This window comes from Sorex araneus, chromosome 1, assembly GCF_027595985.1.
Source record: "Sorex araneus isolate mSorAra2 chromosome 1, mSorAra2.pri, whole genome shotgun sequence".
NCBI lineage: Eukaryota > Metazoa > Chordata > Mammalia > Eulipotyphla > Soricidae > Sorex > Sorex araneus.
The window spans coordinates 251,652,610-251,674,833 of NC_073302.1; the positions used below are offsets into that span (position 1 = coordinate 251,652,610).

The window sequence follows — 22,224 nt, forward strand, 5'->3', positions numbered from 1 at the left end:
CCCCCAGGCTGTATTCCAGCTTTTCAGCCTAATGGGCAATCAGGAAGGGCTTTTGAAATGTTGATTCTGTGATTCTGCTAGATTCTGCTACCACCAATGTGGAGAGATGGAGAGAGATGAGAGAGAGAGAGAGAGGAGGGAGAGGAGAGAGAGAAAGAGAGGGAGAGAGAGGAGAGCAGAGAGAGAGAGAAGAGAGAGAGGAGAGAGAGGGAAAGAGAGAGGAGAGGAGAGAGCAGGCTGTGAGGAAATACAAGAGAGAAGAGTGGGATGGGGAGAATGGAATAAATTACAACTGATCACTAACCAACCAGCATGGCAGTCTCATATCCTCTTTCACACACCAAATGGCTTTGGTCATCCAGGGTGGGCAAGCAGCTTGAGTTCACAGAACACAGGCGACGAGAGGGAAAGTTGTGGAGGCTCTCCTTAGCTGCTTTGTGATTACAAAGAACAGTAAATTGCAAGTTTTTAAAAAGTTTTCTGTGCCACGACCAGTGGACTGGAGTGATAGCACAGAGGGTAGGGTGTTTGACTTGTGTGCGGGGTTTGATTTCTCCATCCCTCTCAGAGATCCCGGCAAGCTATCAAGAGTATCCTGCCTGCATGGCAGAGACTCAGCTACCAGTGGCGTATTTGATATGCCAAATACAGTAACAACAAGTCTCACGTTACTGGTGCCCACTCAAGCAAATTGATGAATGACACTGCTACAGTGCTACAGTGCCACAACCAGTAGTGCTCAGGGCTTATTACTCCAGGTTTCTGAGCTCGGTAATCATTCCTGGCAAGTTTGGGGGATCATATGGGGTGCCAGAGGTCAGTCAAAGGTTGGTCATGTGCAAGGCAAATACTCTATCCACTATACAATCTCTCTAGCCCCAAACACATACTCTATTTCTCTCTCATGTAATTGTTTGCATACATGGAATACCATAGGTTTCTGTATATTAACTTTATAGCCTGCCACATTACTGTACAATTCTTTTGTTTGGGTGTTTTGGGGGAGGTCTTTAGCATCTTTAGGGTTTTCTTAGTATAGTGTTATGTCACTAGCAAATAGCAGTAGTTTTACTTTTTTTTTCAAAATATGAATGCCCATAATATTTCTTTCTTATCTAATTGCTATGGTCAGAACTTATAATACTATGTTAAATAATAGTGGTGAGAATGGGTAACCTTGTCTTCTTCATGATCTTAGGGTAAGGTTTTCAATTTTTCAACACTGAATAAGATATTAGCTCTGGATTTATGGTAAATGGTTTTAACTTATTGAGGAAATTTCCTTATATCCCAGTCTTATTAAAATTTTTATAATGAATGGGTAATGGATCTTGTCAAAAATTTTCTCTGCATCGAGATGATAATATGGTTTTTATAAAATTATGGAAGGCTTCACAAATTTGTGTGTCATCCTTGTGCTGGAGCCATACTAACCTTCTTTGTATTGTTCCAATTTTATTATATGTGCTGCTGAAGTGAGAACCCAGTAATTATTTTCCAAAGGTAACTAGAACCAAATATCAATTCTATAATAGGACCAGCATTATAAACTATATATAGATTACATGGCAATGAAAGGCAGTTTTTACCAATATTTACTTGGTAGAGTGACAAAAATATTTCATTAGTGGACTATTTATGTTCTTTTAAAAATCCCCCCTCTCTGATATATTTGTGGGATGATATTTTTCTTATTTTTTCTTATGTTTGTCTATAATAGTTTCTAATTTCTCTTTCTCTCATCAAGTTTTTTTTTGTCTTTTGGGAATGTACTAGAACTGAATGCCCTTGTATGCAAATTCAAGCCAACTCAATGACTGAAGCCAAACTGATGAAAAAGGGTAAGGATTTAACTACTTCTATGGACTGTGTAGTACTGACATTTTCAGAGGGCTGAAGTTCGTATCCAAACTAATGGAGTTGTAAAGAAAAGATACACACGTTTGTAGCCACAGGGTATGTTCTATGTTGTTCATGCTGATTTAATTCAGTGAAGGTCAAGGTTATCTTTTGAGCAATATCTGGATGTTTTATTTGTCATTAGTAAGTAGGGTAAAAGACAGTTGCTAAAATGAATAATTATTGGGTATCATTATTTTTCAAGGAAAAATCATTTTCAGATTATTTGAAAATGGCTTAAGACACCAAAACTTTAAGTAGGAGAGAAATATAGGAAACAAAATTAGAGCTGTAAGTCTGAATTGATGACTAATAGTATGCCATTGCAGGTCTGTATTTTGGTCCATAATTTTACAGATTGTACAGCCTCAATGGTATGACTCTATAAACACATCTTTAGAGAGATATGGAGAACTCTAGCTTGCTTTTTTATAATTTATTTATTTTTAATAAATAATTTATTTTATTTATTATATATTGGAGGGGATGGGCTCCAGCTTCCCTCCCCACCCCAAGCAGAGCTCCTGGCGGCCGAAGACCACCGGAACCTAGCTACAGCCATGCTGAAGGCTCCTCTCTACACATTCGGACAGGCCTCATGCATGAAAGTACTGGCAGAGGAACCCAGGTGTGTGTAATCCCATCAACGGCCAACATCCAGAGACTTAAAAGCAAGCTCTCAGAAGCAATATCTTTAGCCTACCTCTCCCTCTAGGAGAAACTGGCAATTTTCTGAGAGTTTCCTGCCCCCATGGGACAGCCTTTCAAAGCCCCCCATGGTGTATTCATATGCAAAATCCAGTGACAAGCTGGATCTCATTCCCCTGACCCTGAATAGCCCCCAGTGCAATATTGTTAGGAGGATCAAGTCGAAATAGACTTCTAAGATCTCAGGGAAAGAATGAAATGAGATGTTACTGAGCCCGCCCGAGAGAAATCGGTGCTAAACCGGATTTTGTGATTGTGTGATTGATTGATTTTTGATTAGTGAATCACCATGAGGGTACAGTTACAGATTTATATATTTTTTGCTCATGTTTCCCTCATACAAAGTTCAAGAACCCTTCCCTTCACCAGTGCCCATTCAGCACAACACATACCTCCACCTATGTGAAGTAACTGATCAATACATTATTCAATTTGTTCCCCATTATGTAACTCTGGGTTTATCCCCTCTGCAACCCCTGTGCCAGGTCCTGTAGTGGCTGCAGTGCTTCTCATCCCTAGAATAGCCAATACACACTAATGTAGTCATATTGCTTCAATACTTGAAGTTTGATCTGTGGATTACTTTTTTCTGATCACCAAGAATATTGATGGCAGAACTCTTTAACACATTTTAAAATTTTCTTTTGCAACAATATCATTCCACATTTTATTCTGGTTTGTGGACAGAAATGAGAGCAGGCAATTCCTTATGACATGTGGCACTGACTGACCAGATGTGTATACAGCAGAAGCTCTAATTCCTTAGAACTGATCAAAAGAATGAGCGCTAACCAAAACATGATCTCCACTGGAGGCTAGACACTGAAATGGCCTCAAAAATTTAAGATGCCTAACTTTTCAGATCAGAATTAGGGGGTTATGAAAAATCACAGTTTGAAATATTCAGTTATACATGGAATAAGAGACAGCAAGCGATGCAATGTTGACAGAAAGCGCCAGAGTAAGATGGGAAGATTTGGGGTTTCTTAGATGAGAAATTCTTGTAGATCTTGAGGGTTGACCTAGATTTCCAAGTTTGCTCCCATATTGTTTTTATGTCATTGGGGATATAGTCTTTTTCCTTAGTGATTTTTGTGAGCCTGACAGCTTTAGGCATTAGAGAACACTCATAGTGTCAAGGGAAAGTAAAGGGCACTATTATTTGCCTGGCTCCTGCTACATGCCAACACTCTGCTAGTGCTAGACCCTTTTATTATTGCACTCTTCACAGTAACCTTCCATGTAGGATGCCATTCTCACTGTTTGAATGAGGCTTAGAGGAAATGAATGTGTTTCTGGTAAGGTTACTCACCTCCATCTGGAGGTGAGATAAGGATGACAGTGCAGTCCATCAAGAGCTCATCTCAACACAGTGTATGTGGGAAGAATTGCATGCCAAGCATTTCTGTTTTGTTTTTGACATGGAGAATCATGCAATATGTGGAATAATTCAACTCTCACTTTGTAATTAAAACCTAGAATGTTAAGAGGACTTAAAATATTGGTCTTTTTAGCCAAAAAAGTTAGTGGTACTTTGAAAGAATTTGGAAAAAAAAAGCATCCTTGTTTGCAATTTATAGAGAAATTAGACATTATAGTAGAGTAATGAGGCGTTATATTCTAATATATGGATTTAAGATGATTTTTATTTGTGGCTAGATTATATCATAGCTATATTATCTCTTTTTGTTCTATTCCTCCTAACTGAACTTCTTGTATAAATCCTGTTTTCTGAAGTCTGGAGATTGGCAGGTGGGTTTCCTCTATGATTTTCTCCACCTCTATGAGCTCATGGGCCCAGTTCCCAGCTCAGCGATGGTTCGGGGAGGTTTTTCCTCTTGACTTCATATAAAGCACCAGATGTAAGCTGCTTGAATTAAGTGGGTTGGAAGTGGAGAAAGGCAGAAATAATATCTTAGCCAAATCACATCCTTTTCTCAAATCTTTGAATATATTCTGTCTGTTTTATGTTTCTGGCATTGGTACATCTCTTTCCACTCAGATAATTAGAGTGTGCATAACTACTGAGGCGTTGTAGAGCCTTGGCTTTATTTTTCTTCTGTTAGTGTTAGAGAAAAGAAAATCCTTTTTGGGGAGACCCTTCAAGATTTTTCTTTCTTAATGTTCACTTCCTTCGAGACTACAATCACAAAGTCCGGCACACAGTTCCTCTTGCTACTGCCTGTTTTCACCTGGCTTCACACATCTGTGACATGTAAGCAAGTGACAACAGGGATTCCTCTAACCTGATTTACAAGCAATTGTTTTAAGTTTCCATTATCTGTTTTGCTTAGAACAGAGTAATGGCACTCACAAGCTCCCATATTATTCCCAGGGATCAGGTCTGTGGGAACCAAGGGTGGCTGCCCTCCTTCTTTGTTCTGCAAGCCCATTGGAGGTTTGCATTTCACTCCCTTTATTGATCTCATTGATACACATTTGCTGCCTATTCAAGCCTGACTCCATAAAGGATTACCTATTTACTCTTTTCATGCTTTGGAACTGAGACCCAAAGGTTGAATGAGAATATGAAGTAAAGGTACAATTTTAATAATTCCATTTCATGAAGTCAAAAAGTCTTCTAGTTCTTAGAAGAGGAAGAATACTTTGGTCATCAATAAGTCTTCTTGTCATTATGTACTGACTGTTGGTGTCTCCCCATACTCATATGAAGAAACACTGAATACTTAATGTGATAGTATTTGGGGTTGTCGAATGCAATTAATTTGTGACAGTGGAAGTTTTATGAATGGGATTAGTGCACTTAGAGAAGTCACAGGAGGATTCTTTACCATTTATGCCAAGTGAAGACATAGTGGAAAGACAGTTCTTAAGCAAGCCATCACTCATAGCAAACATGAAATTTGTTATTTGAGTTTTCCATTTCCCTGCCTCCTGAGCTGTGATTGATAATTAAGGTGCTTTGTTTAATGATATTTATCTTTTGAAATCTAGATAGATTTAGATGCTTTTTCACTTAGGAAGCCTGAAGTTTTGCTATGGTTGTAACTATTCCAGGCCACTAAGGAATCATAGTTAAGCTCGTTGCTTGGTTGAATCCCAAAGATTTATGTCTTTGACTGATATTTCAATTGAAAAATATTTTGAATTTGGAAAACACCTTGAAACTTCTAAATCTCATCAATATTTTTCATACAAGTACATATATAAAATGAATATATGTTTGTGATAATGGCTTTCAGGGGTATTTAACATACCTATGAAATAGAATATGTTAAAATGTTTAGAGACCAAAGACATTTTTCATTACAATGAGTTAACTGGTGAATATTATTCAAATGCCAAATCTTTTCCTAGATAAACACATAATCCACTTCATTGTATTTTGGGTGAACTGTGTGAGAATTTTTGGAATGAATTTTAGTCTGAGTAATTTAAAAGTGATGATTAAGTACATAATTTCAGCCCGTGAAGCAAAGGGAATGAATAGGGCAGGGTTCACCTCTGATTTTATAGGTAAGAAAAATGAAAGGCAGTTTTTGCTAATTTATTCCTTGGTAAGAGAAAAAGAAAATAACATTTGGACTAAAGAAATACTTAATAAAAGCCACAGTAACAATAAATTTGAAGCAGAGTTTAATTATTGTTTTTTTCTGCATGATTTGTTCTTTGCCTTCTTTATAAACTTCCTAGCACTTAGTTTTTGATTCTTCTTTTATCCTTCATCTGCTGATGTTATTTACATACAGAATTGTGATGTGTTTACCATATTATTAAAATAGAACTGAATCTTAATTAAATATCATCTCAGGATCACAGCTTCAAGCTACTTGCCAACACCGATGGTGATCAATTGAAGATAACAAAGAAGACAGATTTTACAAATAGTCAAATATTTTACATTTGCCTCTCTTCTTCATTCTCCAGATTCTTTGCTTTTCTATTCTCCTCTACACTTATTCCTTTTCTCTGTTTCTCCACCTGCTTAATTTTTCATACATTGCATATATTTAATTTCCTGTGTGATTTTCACTTATTCTATAACATGCATTCAAACACTAGCAACCGGAGATGTTGACTGCCAGATCATCACGTTTGCTAATTCACAATCTACTTCCAGTTGCCAGTTCCCTTGGATTAGGCATCTTTGAAATGGCTTCTATTATATGCTTGTTTCAGAATTATAAAATGTTATTTTCTTGATTGTGTATTTATTTTACAACAATTAATTCACCCCAAGCTTTTATTTGGAAAAGCCATTCCCTGCAAGAAGTAAACAGTTCTAAGTATTCTGGAATATTATACCTAATTATCCCTTTATTTTTGTAACTGTGCAACATTTCCCTTCCAAGTTTAGCATTTCGGTTGATTTAACTCCTGCTGAAATTAAAGCTCTTTGTGAGGAGTGTTGCTTAGAAAAATCTGGGGATTGTGAATTTGAAAGGACTGTGCTGAATTGGACATGTGCTTTATAGAATGAGATCTTTTCCCATACACTACAAAAACAAGGTCATGGTGGTTTGTTCATATTTACTAATTTACTTCTTTCTAATTCATTTACATACTTCCATAAGTTTATCAGATATAAAAAATAAAGGCATATTTCACATCATTTCAATCCAACAGGAATCCAAGTTTGCTGATAGCCTGGATAAATGAATCCCCCCTCAAAAATGTAAATAGTGAGGTATCAATTATACAATTATCAAAAAACTTTAAACTATTTTATTCTTTTATGGCTACAACACTAATTATAACATGTTTAGCTCCACCATTAAAATATATTTGGGTAAATCTTATATTAAATTCTAAAAATTCAGTTCTATCCTTCATCTTGTAGTTGATCCCTGTGCCCCAATTTTCAAATATTTCATCCCCATTCATTTCTGATAGTCTTTAACTGGTCTGGTGGTCCAAATAGTTTTTGACTGTTGCTTGTTGTGTCATACCAGGTGATGTTCAGATATTACTCAAGGCTCTGTGCTCAGGGATCACCCTCGGTGATGCTCAGGAGACCATATGGGATACCAGGGTTCAGCCTGGGTCAGCCATGTGCAAGACAAATTTCCTAACCATTGTATTATCACTCTGGTCCCAATTTTTGTTTTAATTTGTCCATTTATTTGTCTCATATATATAGATGTATATATATGCATACATATATATAAACACATCACATACAAGTGAAATTATTTTGGTGTTTGGCTTATTTATAATAAGTATAATAATATAATATCTTTATATTCATCCTATTGTTGCTAATAGCACTATTCATGTTTCCTTAAAGCTGTATAGTATTTATCATATATATTAGATCTTTATTCATTTTTCAATTAATAGCATGGGGATTGCATTGCTTGGTTTGTAAATAGTAGCACTGTAGCCCTGTAGTCCCTTTGTTCAAGGATTTGCTCGAGTGGGCACCAGTAACCTCTCCATTGTGAGACTTGTTGTTACTGTTTTTGGCATATTGAATACGTCACGGGTAGCTTGCCAGGCTCTGCCTTGCAGGTGGGATACTCTAGGTAGCTTGCCAGGCTCTCCTAGAGGGACAGAGTAATGGAACCCCGGTCAGCCGAGTGCAAGGCAAACACCCTACCCGCTGTGCTATAGCTCCAGTGCTGTAATAAAATGTGGACATTTTCATATTGGATGTTAATTAAATTTAAAATTGGGGAATGTATAATAATATATGAGTACTTGAATTAAGGGCTGGAGTGATAGTACAGCGGGTAAGGTGTTTGCCTTGCACCCGGCCGACCTGAGTTCAATTCCTCCGTCCCTCTCAGAGATCCAGGCAAGCTACCAGGAGTAGCTTGCCTGCACAGTAGAGCCTGCAAGCTACCCATGGTGTATGTCAAAAACAGTAACAAGTCTCACAATCTCACAATGGAGATGTTACTGGTGCCCTCTCGAGTACATCAGTGAATAATGGGATGATGGTGCTAAGTGCTACTTGAATTAAAGTTCTTTCATTTTGGATGCAAATACAATGGGATAGCTGTATTTTTGTATTTTTAATTTTTTGAGGATTCCTCTTATTTCTACAATGGTGGCACCAATTTACATTTCCACATCTATCAAGGTATTTCTCTTTCAATAACTTTCTTAGTATTTGTAAGTTTCTTATTTTAATAGGTGTGTATAAATATCTTATGTTTTGCTTTGTATTTTCATAATAATGCAAAATGATGAATATCTTACTTTTGGCCAGATGTATGAATATTTTACTAATTTCTCAACTCATCTTTAAGTGTTTCTCTCCTTGTTAAATGTATTAATTCTTTGTATATTCTTCATGTAAACCTTTTGTTTGATATATGATGTGAAATACTGTGTCTGTCTCATCCCATTGTTCATCGATTTGCTTGAGCAGGCACCAGTAACGTCTTCATTGTGAGGCTTGCTACTGTTTTTGGCATATCGAATATGCCAGGGGTAGCTTGCCAAGCTTTGCCATGCGGGCAGGATTTTCTCAGTAGCTTACAGTGCTCTTTGAGAGGGATGGAGGAATCAAACCCGGGTTGGCTGTGTGAAAGGCAAACACCCTACCGGCTGTGCTATATATTCTTATTTTTGCTTGATTTTTTGGGCCACACCTGGTGATGCGCAGAAGTTACTTCTGGTTCTAAACTTTTGGCAGTGCTCAGGAGACCATATTGGGAGGCCAGGGATCTAATTTGGGTCAGCAGAGTGCAAGGAAAGCGCTCTAGTCATTGTTCTATCTCTCTAGACTTTGTATTTTTGTGTTTTTATGTAAATATGTTTTATTATGTGGAAACTTTTTGTTTTGGGGCCTCACTCAGCAATGCTCAGTGTGGCTTGTTTCTGACTCTGTGTTCAGGGATCATTCCTGGTTTTTCTCTGGGGTCATTTTGCAGTGCCAAGTATAGAAGCAAATCTGGTGTTAAAGAACATATATTATCTTTCTGCCACTGCTGCTGCTCGAGCAAGATCGTGGAGCCCAAATGAACTACTTTGGACACCAGCAACCCACTGAAATACCTCCAGACTGTGACTAAGAGTTTACCCCAGGCTGTGACAGCGGGGCAGGGTATTTCTCTTTTTTTTCTTTCTCTCTCAACCCTTCCCTCCTGGGCACAACATAGTGGTCACCGCTTTTTGAGCACAAAATGGAGACCCAGCTCAGCTGCTGCGGGATGCGCGGGAGATCCCAGGGGGCGGGGGTACCAGCTCCGCCCTCTGCCAATACTTAAGCCCAGTGGACCCACGTGCGTGTCCTTTCCGCTGCTGCTGCCGCTCAAGCAAGACCACGGAGCCCAAATGAACTACTTTGGACACCAGCAGCCCACGGAAATACCTCCAGACTGTGAACTAAGAGTTTACCCCAGGCTGCGACAGTGGGGAAGGGTATCTCTCTCTAGGCTTTTCCATCTTATGAGCACCACAAAAGGGGAGTAAAAGCTTGCAGTGATGTAATTTCTGACAGAATTTTCCCTGGACTTTATACAGAAGTTCAAAACTGCTTGGCCGCTGATGCGGCCGCACGACCTAATATCTTCTAATTGTCAGCAATATGAAATGGTTCCTTTTTAGCGGATCAGACTTTGGGGGGAAAATCGAAACAAGAATAGTGAGTCTTTTGTTGAAATATTGAAGGTAATCAAAGTAGCAGGCATCTCTCTAGACTGTAAACTAAGCCATAACCCCACGACGGCCGAGGAGAAGAAATATCCTTCTTCCTCGGATCTCTTCCATTCTAGGGAAGAAATGTGGCATGGTGTCAGCCATATTATGATGTCTATTAAGCAGGCACGAACTTGGTGGCACGGGAATGGGAAAAAAGGAAAAAAATTATTATGTACTTGGAACAGCAGGACTTGGGCAGTCCTGAGCCGGGGCCAATACCAGCGCACACTACACCGAAATTCCACCTGGGTAGGCACACTTTCGTGCGGCCACCTAACTGCTGATATACCAGAATCCGGAAACCAACTAGACTACCTTTGGTCCCAGAAACTGCTTGCAGACATGCTGCTAGACTGTCAACTAAGCCATAGCCCCACGCCGGCTGAGGACGGGAAATAACCCTCTTTCTCGGGTTTTTTTTCCCTTTGTCGGGCGGCGTGGCGTCAGTCATATTATGAGGATTACTAAGCAGACATGAACTCGGTGGCATAGGAAGGAGGGGGAAAAACGCTATGTACTTGGAACAGCGGGACTTAATATCTCTCCATTCTCAGCAATGGAAAACTAAATATCAAATGCTTCCTTGGCAGTAGGACTGTCTTTTTGGGGTGGGGAATCTCCAGCAGCAATAGTGAGTTTTGTGTTGAAACATGGAATGTAATCAAAGTAAAGAGAAAACGAAGTGAAATTTATCACTTACGTGGGCGGGGGGTGGGGGACTGGAGGGGGCGGGAGGTATACTGAGGTTGGTGGTGAAATATGGGCACTGTTGAAGGGAAGGGTGTTTGAGTATTTCATAACTGAGACATAACCCTGAGAACTTTGTAACCTTCCACATGGTGATTCAATAAAACAAATTTTAAAAAAGAACATATATTATCTATTTTCCTATATGAATTTTGTGATTTTGGAGTCTTACATCCAAGTTTTGAAATTATTTTGAATTAATTTTTGCATATGGCATTAGGCAGTAATCTAGGTTCATAGTTTTTAATGGGGCTGTCCGGCTTCCCATGATCATTTATTGAAGAGTTTCCTTGCCAAACTATGTGCTCATGGTTCTTTGGTGTGTTGTGTTGGTATGTGCATCCATATCAGTTGTACATACATGCATATGTGTGTACACATAAATGGGGGGATTATTTTCAGGCTCTCAATTACATTTCATTAATTTGTATATTTTTTAAACAATCACTGTGTATTGCTTTTTATATATTTGATATCAGGGGGCATAATATTTCCTTTTAGTTCTTTTTTCATTAAGCATTTTTGTTTTGCTTGTCAGTCTTCATTTAGATTCAAATAAATTTCATGATTATTTTCAATTTATGTGAAGATTTCTGTTAATATTCTGGTAGATATTATGCTCAATCTATTCATTGCTCTAAGTAATATAGCCATTTTAATTTTCTTATTTCTAACCCATGAACATAATATCTTTTCTTCTTTTTTGTGTCATCTTCTAAGAAACTTTCTATATTGTTTCCCACACCTACATATTTGTATAAAAACTACTGGTAAATGTGTCTGAATTCTTTATTTTCTTCTCTTTGTTAAGAACTTTTCTTTTCTTTTTTTTAATCCACTCTTAACCTATGACTGAAGTTTTTCAATTAGCTTTCTCCTATGCTAGGTTAGGAAGAATCTTGCTTACCCTTGTCTCCACACCAGCATTTCCCATAGTGGCTGATACTACATCCAGGGATGATGGATTGTTCCAGGTGGTAGCAGCCTCAGGTATAATGAAGAGGTGGGCTGAGGTGTTCTGTTCATTTACTTTCAAAAGGCAGACTTTAAAGGGTCTCTGACTGATGGTTTTATCTGTAAAAGGGATGAAATGTCAAATAAGTCTGTGGTCTGCTACCCTATACCAACAATATTCAGAAAAAAAATTGCTGAGTTATTTTGAGTGCTTTTGCTTAAAATCTCATACTTTCTCTTTAAGGAATTCACTATTCTATTAACTGATTTTCCTTTAGGTGGATCCTTAGTCTATATGAATTAATTTTCTCCTACAAGTAATCAGCACCTGAGTATTGAACTCTTGTTTTCTGATCTTTGGGGAGGAGGACTAGCAGGTACTGGGAGGACATTTGATTGTGCTCAGGAATTCCTCCTAGCTCAGGATCCTCCTACTCAGGATCATTCCTGACAGTGCTCTGGTGACCATATGAGATAACAAGGATAGAACATGAATTGGCCTAATGCAAAATAAGTGTTTTGCCCACTGAATTATCTTTCCAGACCATTTCATCCCCTTCCTTAGCTGGTGTCTGATATGTTTATTTTGTTAATCAAAATGTGACATGTATTGCCTGATTCTCTCCTTTTTTTCCCATCCCCATTTTTTCCTTTTGGGAGGAGAACTGGGAACATGTTATGATCTTTTCATGGGTGTGTGTGTCATAGAAGTAACAAAGTTGCCACTATATTGAAAGAAGTAGTTCTGTGTGGACACTGGCCAATGTACATAGAAATTATTTATGAACTTCCTTGATAAGTGAACCTTACCTTACTTTTTAATTGGTCCACATAACTCTGGCATATGTTAATGTTTGTTAGAAAGTGTTTAGTAAATTATGAAATTGGTTCTTTATGCAAATAATTTTATTCAAAAAATGGCATCATAATAAAATTTAGATTGCAAACATTCTGGTGCTAGGTCTGGTTGAAAGAATGGTGAATGCAAGAAACGATAAATGATAATATTGTCAATCGTGGTAAGCAAATGGACAAGAGTGGAAATTAGAAAAAGATATGAGTAGCAGAAAGCAATATTTTTGAGAAAGCCAGATCTGAGGCAATCGATGGCATGAGATAAAATTTCATGCTGACTGAGGACATTAGCAAAGTGACTTTTTGAAATAAGACGTAGAAGATAATGAAGTCCTGAAGATAATCTTTCCTAATTCTATAATCTTTTAAATAATAGCTAGACTATATATGGATAATATTTAATTGATACATTGCAAAAATAAGACAAATGATGAGTTGAATGAGAGCACTGTGGAAGCAAAGTTGAGTAGAACCTTTAAGCAAAATTTATGAAACAGGTGACCAAACAAAATAATGTCAAGTTGCTATGTAAAAAAAGTATTAATGGTACATATTCCTCTAGTAAACTTGCTTTTATTTAACTTTATTTTGCTGGATCTAGAGTCTGACTTTCTGAAATCCTAATCTTTTGCTGTCAGTTAATGTTGGTTAGTTGTTTAATGTACTTCTAGTCATCTGTCCTCTCTATAGACTTCTGGGGATGCCAAAGAGATAATAAACAAAAGCAATTCAAATTTTCCCAGAGGAAAATTTCACAACAATTGCAAAGGCATGATTTTATTGCACATTGATTAAAGTTTAATCAAATAACAAATTATCTCCTTTAAAAAATATTGGAAGGACATAAACAGTTCCGACTCAGAATGGTAAAATGCTACTGAAATACTTAGGGGGAATGCTCCTACTTGACTCATTGACATGAAGGGTTTTGTACCCATTAATGTTAAGTTGCTGAAGAAATTTGCTATTAAACTGATGGCCCACAGTGTTCATTTCAGAAAATAAAATTTCATAAACAAAATACAATTTGTTTTAACACTATTGTCATTTTCTTTCAAAAAATAGAAATGTGTCTGTGGATAAGTATGTGTCTCCTTATAAAATGAATCACCAAAGAGCAGGTTAACTCTGACACTTAAAGAAAAGCATAAATAATTTTGTAAAATATGTAAAACATGTAAGTTCCTCTACATACCCTTATGTCACAAACACACACACAACACACACACACACCTGTACATGTATCTGACATTGGTAGCATTCTCCTAAACACAGAAAACAAACTTTCTATGTAAGTGATGCCATTTATTGGTTGGCATTTAGAAGCTGATTTGAGGTGAGGAAGTGCATCATAAGTGCATCAAAACTGAGCCAATTAGTTATTTCTTAGAAAAAAATAATGTTTGTTTTCACATTAGTCAAATTCCACGTTTTTTTCATGAGGCAATTCCAACTCTATACAACTCCTAGATTTCAATGAAAATTGTCACTAAATAACCAGTTATTGTCTATGAGTAGTAGGAAACTAGAGTTTTGATATTTTTTAAATATTAGGATTGAATTAAGAAACTCTAAAAGTCATCCACAATTCCAACTAGGTGTGTAATTAAAATTCTTCACAAATAATTATTAAAATGTTGATTGAATATAGATAGTCATTGTAACTGGTCAGCATATATTCAGTCTATTTTATTTCTTTGATCTATCTTTATATCTATCTCTATCACTTGTCTCTTCATTCATCCAGCCAGCCAGCTCAAAAGTGAGAGAGAGTAAATGTGAAAGGTTAAATTGTGGTCACATAACAATAAAATATGTTTGACTTCACACACTTGAAATGTTCTGTTCTCAAGTATAACAATTGTCTTTACTCAAAGCAAAATAAAGTAAATGGTTGGTGCATTGATAATCTAGCTCTATATTGTGGAAAAATTGGAATGTCAGATCTTTCTAAGAGTCGGTTATCCCACTAGTGAAATAATGCAAAATAAAATGTATGGTTTGGTATTTCAGAGAAAATCTTGTTATAAGCAATTCAGGATCATTGATATTGAGGATATCTGTCTTTAAATAAATGTGTTTATGCCTTACATATGAGATGAAATTACAGTGATGTGGCTTGGTTTGCTTTATTCAGTGAATATTCCTACCTCAAAACATTGTTTTTTCAAGTTTAACTTGTGACTTGAAATGCTTAGCATTACTGTCATTTGGGGGGGGGGGTTAGTACTTCACAAAGCTTCACTTCAAATACAAATAGGAGACACGGGAGAAATGATGCATTAATTTGTCGTATTTTTATGAGGAACATTATACAAGGGAATGTAAATGCCATACCAGTTCCAGAAAATGGAGGAAGAGAGGTTGAGACATACTATTTTATTGCTTCATTAACTTTAACTCTATAGGTTATTATTTCCATTTTGTGAATGAAGACACTATGAAATTAAATGGGTGATTTTATATATGTATTTTTTTTCTCATGTGATAAGTGCTTTTGAAAACATGGACATAATTAAAAGGAGATTTTCATCTTAAAATCAGTACCATGCTAATATTCTATGGAGAAAATTCACTTAGCTGATAATTGTACATATAATTCAAAATAGACTATAGTATATGGAGCTGACAAACACTCTTGTCAACATGCTCTTCATGAAGTTTTCTGTTTTTAGAGTGAAGGGGTGCAGGCAGAGTGTGAAAGGTGACTGGGAGGTGAGAGTCACACTGTCCTAATCTGAGAACGACAGAGTGTTCCTGGAAGTCTCATGGGAGAGCTGGAGCTCAGCAGTGTTATGTTGTTAGAAGGATAGAGCCATATGGCAGGAACTCAAGTTTATCAAAGCCAGTGCTCTCTGCCTTGACTTCTGGAGGAGTATATGCAGAGCATGGGGGTTTACAGAGAAAGTCTATGTAATAACAATTTGCACCAAGGCTGTGGCAACTTTTTGATAATTTTTATTAAAAAGAAATTTGAGTCTCTCCAAAAGAGAAGGCTGAGATGACTTAATTACTATCTTCAAGTATATAAGGGATTGTTGCAGTATTTGGAAGATGACAACCAGCTGTTCTCTGTCTCCAAAGAGGAAAACAAGGGAAAATGAATTTGCAAAGTGGCAAGGAATTAGATTGGAGACAAGAAAAAATTATTATTATATGTTTTTGTAACCATGGGGGCTATTAAATGTTGAAAGAGGTAGCTTGTGTATTTAGGGTGTGAATACTTGGAAATTTCAAAAGTGAAGGTTAGCCTGAATTTCATCTGGTCCAGTATACTCACTCTGGTTCAAGGTTATACAGTTTGTGTGTGTGTGTGTGTGCGTGTTTTATAACTATTGAGCACAAAATTAATCACAGTACACACCAAAAATGGCTTTGGCAATATATGACTTTATGGTTTCTTTCTGATTTTGTAACATTTATATTTCTATTAAAGTAATTTCAGGTGATATTTATTCTTCCCAACATGATTGGGATGTTAACAAAATTCATTGATGACTCTTCTTTTCAATGTGAGTCAATTTTAAACATTCAACATTATAAAGAAAATATCTTAAAGTCTTAAATTATTATTGAAGTTACAGATTTGCTACCTTGCTATCAATCATATGGTTAATATTTTTATTTTTATTTTTTTTTAAATTTATTTATTTATTTTTTTTTTAATTTTATCACCATGTGAAAAGTTACAGAGTTCTCAGGTTTATGTCTCAGTTATACTGTATTCAAACACCATCCCTTCACCAGTGCCCATATTCCACCACCAAAATCGCCGGTATGCCCCCCGCCCCCACCCCAACTGTATAACTGATGAACCTCACTTTATTTTCTCTTCACCTTGATTACGTTCCATATTTCAACATAAAACTCACTATTTTTGTGGGAGTTATATCCCCAAACAAGATAGCCCTAATAAGGAGGCATTTGATAATTAGTTTTCCATTCAAAGATTGTATGTTTTCAGGTTTTAGAAAAGGTCGCGCGGCCGCGCGGCTCGGATCTGTCCCAGTCCCGAATCCTGGAGCCGTGTTAGTTGCTGCTCAGTGGCGCCGGGGTTCCATCCGGAGAAGGTGTGCTGGCGGCACCTCCTCCCTCCGCCCCCCGGTGTTGCTGGCCCCGAATCGGGTCCGGAGCATTGTCCGGGCCGCGCTGCTCACCAGAATGCCTGCCGCTTCTCTGTGGATTGTGGCATCAAGATGGCGCCGAGGGTGGGTCGAGGGCGTGACTTCCGGCGGCCCGGGCCACTCAGAGTTTAGGCTGGCGCCGCCCCACTCCAGTGGCCCCCGCGGCTCGGATCTGTCCCAGTCCCGAATCCTGGAGCCGTGTTAGTTGCTGCTCAGTGGCGCCGGGGTTCCATCCGGAGAAGGTGTGCTGTGGTTAATATTTTTATAAAGAGAATTCTTCTAATGGTAAATCTCTTTATTTTTATTTATCTTTTAATTGAATCAGCATGACATACAGTTATAAACTTTTATGTTTGAGTTTCCATCATAAGATGATCGAACACCCATCCCTCCACCAGTGCACATTTTCTACCACCAATATCCCCAGTATCCCCGCAATCCCACCCCTCCCCCTGCCTCTATGGCAGACAGTTTTCCCCGTATTCTCTATCTACTTTTGGGCAATAGTAAATCTCTTATGTTTTAGTGGATTCCTCATGATTTTAAGAAAAAGATTCCTATTGGAAATTGAAACTCACAGTAATACCTCTTGTTCATACAGAGCAAAAATTTCTAGTAATTGTTTGATTACTTTGTAGGTGAGTGTATTTTAGGTTCTGTTAAGTGGCACAGGATAAATTTTGATAATTCCACATAAGTAAAGAGTAACTTAGACATTCTAATCAAACTAAAAACATGCAATATTCAAGCTATCACAATGGTATTTGTGACTTATGTAGCAAATTTACTTCAACTATGCTTAAAAACAAGGCATCATAGTATACCACCATTATTGTTGCTACACACACACACATATATATCATATATATGTATATATATGATATATATATATAGGGTTTGAGATTGAAGTTCTGTGTAATACACTGATGTGGCTTTTCCTCTTTTTTGCTTATTTTGTGTGCTTGATCTTTCACAGGCTATAAACATTGATGCTCAGAGCTTACTTAAGGCTCTGTGTTCAGGATCACTGTAGGCCATGCAGGGTATAATAGGAGACCATATGTGGTGCCAGGGTTGAACCCAGGCCTGATGTATGTAAGGCAAATGCCCTACCCTCTATCTCTTTGGCCCCGACTTTTATTTTTCTTAAGGCATATTTAATTTTACTAAAAAATACAAAATGGTCCTCCACGCATTACTATACAACTGAAGGAACTATAAAATCATGCAACCTGGTTGGAACTGGAAGATATTATGTTGAGTGAAGTAAGTCAGAAGGAGACAAACACAAAACAATCTATTTATTTGTGAAATATAGAATACTCTGGATAAGTAAGTAAATGTATTGTAGTAAAGGGGGATGCCTAGATCACCCTTCACCTGGTGTTCGTCGAGAAAAAGAATAGGGAAGGAAAGACATCAAAGGAAGAAGAAGAGAATGGCAAGTATAGGGTGAATATTATCAGGGATTCAATTATGCTGGTGATATGGGTGATTGGAATAGCCGTATAACTAAAACACAGACTCAGCAACACTGTAAATATGAGATCTAAGCTGCAACCACTGGTCCTTTGTAATGTACCTGTCAGGTTAACAGGCAAGGTTGAATCAGGGTTCAAGTGGGAGGGGATATGGGAACACTGGTAGGGGGAAGTTGACACTGGTGGTGGAACAAATGTTGAAATATTCTATGTCTAAGACTCAGCTATTAATAACATTGTAAATTACAGTTCTTTAATAAAAAAGTAGAATAAATAAATAAATAAATAAATAAAATGGCCCTCTATGCACTTTGTGGTGCCAATATGAGTTGTTTACCTGTCTGCTAATAGCAATTAGCTTCCTTGTTAATGACCAGTTTATAATTGCATGCTGCTAGCTAGTCATTAAAACCCAAGAGATCAGAGAAAACAATTTCTCAGACCCATAGTATCTTGATCTGGAAGTTTTAAAATAGCACCATATATACATTTTTTTCCCTGAAATTTGCTTCTAGATTGGAAGGGTATGCAGTCACTGCTGTTTTGTTCATTATAAATGTTGCAATAAAATCGGTCTTTTCCTCATGGAATTTACATTTTAAGAGGGTACTCAGAGGGAGCTCAATCTACTTGCATGTTCTGAAAGCAAGCAAGCACCCCTACAATGTTATAAAATTGAACTACACAAATCATTACTGAGCTGCACCAATCTTACCTTGCACTAGGAAGTAAGTAAGAGTCAGAGAATTGACAAGGACAACGTTGCCTGCCATCCTTTTGAAGCAAATTTGATTTTTTATCCTCTAAGATGGTGTTTTCAAACTGTCGTTTTCCCTCAATGCCTAGCAAACAGTTTCATCTCTCCTCCTGACACACTTAAAGAGGAAATGAGTCGATAAAAAGATATAAACCTCATCTTTTCGTCTCCGAGTCTAATGGTGGAATAAAAGAGTCCAGTCGAGAAAATTCCTCCCTAAAGGACAATGGAGAAATGACTAATGATACAGCTTGTGAGTTAGCAGGCCTCTGATGTCACATACCCTTGGCTAATTCCAGAAGCTCCTTTTGTTTTGGATGGAAACATATTCACAGCATGTTTTTAGAAATGTGCTCTGATCCCCAAATATCTAATTTATTTGGGTTGGGGCACGGGGTTTGGGCCACACCCAGCATTGCCCTGGGGTTGCTCTCCCCCGTGTTCACAGGACCCTCTGCTGCTGGGAATGGTACTCAGATTGGCTACAAAGAAGGAGCGCCTACATCCTGTGCTAGCTCTTTCCATCCCCCAGTTGCTGATTTTTAACTTATATTGCTGCCATGTAAGTCCCTGTTTGATGTGTTTGATCACATTAGAAAGGGAGCATCTGCTATTCTATTTTATAAATATTTCCAAATACATGCAGATGTGCTATCAAACACAACTGCACATACATAACATGAGCATCCATTATAGACATTTAGAGAATTTCTAAGGACACTGGCTTATGTTTTCTAAACCTATAAGAAAAATTCTCATTCTGATTCAGTCAATAAAGCAATGAGTTTTCCTGTGCCTTCTCAAGGGCTGATTGCTAGGCAGAATAAATGCCTTAAAACTTTTTTGCCCTTTAACTTTATTAAATGCCTGACATTTAACAACATTAGCTGATGGCAAAAGATGAGCCCTGTTCCGTGTGCTGTATCCTGGAACATGGTGCAAGACATAAAAAGAAAATATGGACGGAAATGTTGCCATTAGTTTGGAAGTTGCTGTTTAATCTGAGTTATTTTGGGGAGGAGAATGACTCACAGAAGCTAAGTGTTCATACAGATTGTGATATTGTAGGAGGCTGGCATGGCTCTTCATTAATCTTATTTCAATTAGAACTCTTCACAGCCTGCAATTAGAATGTTGCTGCTGTGATGAATCCATACTGTACATGTACCAGCGACTGTTTCCTAATGAAGAAAAACAGGCCGCTTGGCATTTTAAAGACAAATTTCCATTTTATGTAATTCAATAAATCCTTGTGCTCTGCCTACTCTCTCTACACCCTTGGATTGTCCCTCAAAGCCAGTGAAAGGTTTTCAATTAATCCTAATCATGTCAAACATAATTCTTGCATATCTTCTAGAATGTGTCTTAACTGTGATGGAACACCCCCATAATAATTAGATGCTTGTATGTAGTTTGGACGCAGGAGCTTTAACCTTTTTCTTAAAGAGACAAATGGCAAGTATTTAGGCTCATGGGCCAAATAGTCTCTACCACAGCTAGAAAAGCTGCAGCTCTCTTATTTTGGCTCCTGAGCAGCCAGAGCCAGGATGCAAACACTTACTTAGGTGTGTCTGCTTTTCAGTGAATCCTTGCATAAATAGCTCTCAGGCAATTTTTTACCTCCCCGTTTGTCCATTTCCTGGAGTGGGCATCAGGAAAAATGTTATAACTTGAAATGCCTTATTTAAATTACTCATCTTCTTTCATCATATTGTTCCTTACAATACTGCTTTTAACACTTAACATTTTAATACTGCTATTTTCTGGCTGACTCTGGGGGATTATGCATGCAATTGTATCTTAATACATATATTCCAACCTGATGTAGTGAACAAAATTGGACAAATTGTCATCATCATTTCCCTTTCATAATTTCCATTACTAAGAAATGGTTTTTCAGGGGTATTAAAAAGGTCAAAATGTAAAAACACTAACATTACTTCCTCTTAGAATAGTCAAATGATTGGCAAATAATTCTCATGCTTAAAACCTTGGTAGGCACAATAACAGAAATATGCTCATACTTTCTTTTCTATGCTTTTTTCTTTTGGGTTTCTGGACCATACCCAGTAGTGCTTAAGGGTTACTTTTGGCTCAGCACTCCTGAGTTACTTCTTTTGGGGTTTGGAAGACCTTATGGTTGCTGGGGATCAAACCTGTGTCAGTTGAATGCACGGCAAGCACCTACATCTGTGCTACCTTTCCAGCCCCAGCACACTCTGAGTTCTTGAATAGATTCATGAAAATGGATTCTTAAAGAAAAAATGGAAGTAGGGGCAGAACCATTTATCCATTCTCTCATTTCACACTTGCAACCTTTCTAGGGAGTCTTGACAATAGTTAAACAGCAAATAATATAAAACTGTAAGCAAATATTGTGGACTGGAGAGATAACACAGTAGCATGGAGCAATGCACAGCTGGTAGGGCATTTACCTTGCACATTGCCGATCCATGTTCGATTCCTTGTCCCTCTCAGACAGCCCAGAAAGCTACCCGGAGTATCTCTCCTATACGGCAGAGCCTGGCAAGCTACCAGTGGCATATTTGATATGCCAAAAATAGTAACAACAAGTCTCACAATGGAGATGTTATGGCTGCCCGCTTGAGCAAATCAATAAACAACGGGAGGACAGTACTACAGTGCAGTGTTAAGCAAGTATTGTAGTAAACCTTTACTTAATGATTTTGGTAGATCCCTTGAAACTCTACTTTGAAGTGAAATAGTGCATAGTATGATGAAAGCAGGCCCTTGAATGACATTGTATTGGCAAGAAATTATTTCCTCTCCAACATTATAACAAATGATCATGAACAAAATGACATTATTTATGGATCAGCTGGACACTCTGACATGCAGGTTCTGAGGAATACAGAAGTTGCACACGGGCTTTGTAAATTCACAAATTAATTCTCAGGGGCCACTGCTGCTGCTGGACACATGTGTGCTTTCGTTGGCCCTGAGCCACCTCCTCGCCTCCCCACCTCCCCAGGGCTCCCCAACAGAGACACAGAGAGCCAGGGAGCTGGGGACGCTGGGGAACACAGTCAGATGGTGAAAATGGCCCTTTTAATGCAGAGTTGCTAGC

At 37.8% G+C, this 22,224-nt stretch overlaps 1 non-coding gene across 1 annotated transcript; it reads right to left on the reverse strand.

Annotated features, from left to right (window-relative positions):
• Positions 1-1,376: 1,376 nt before the first annotated feature.
• LOC129401348 (U6 spliceosomal RNA) lies at positions 1,377-1,483 on the reverse strand. The gene has a single exon (XR_008628278.1). It is a non-coding gene; the product is annotated as a U6 spliceosomal RNA (small nuclear RNA).
• Between the last annotated feature and the right edge of the window lie 20,741 nt (positions 1,484-22,224).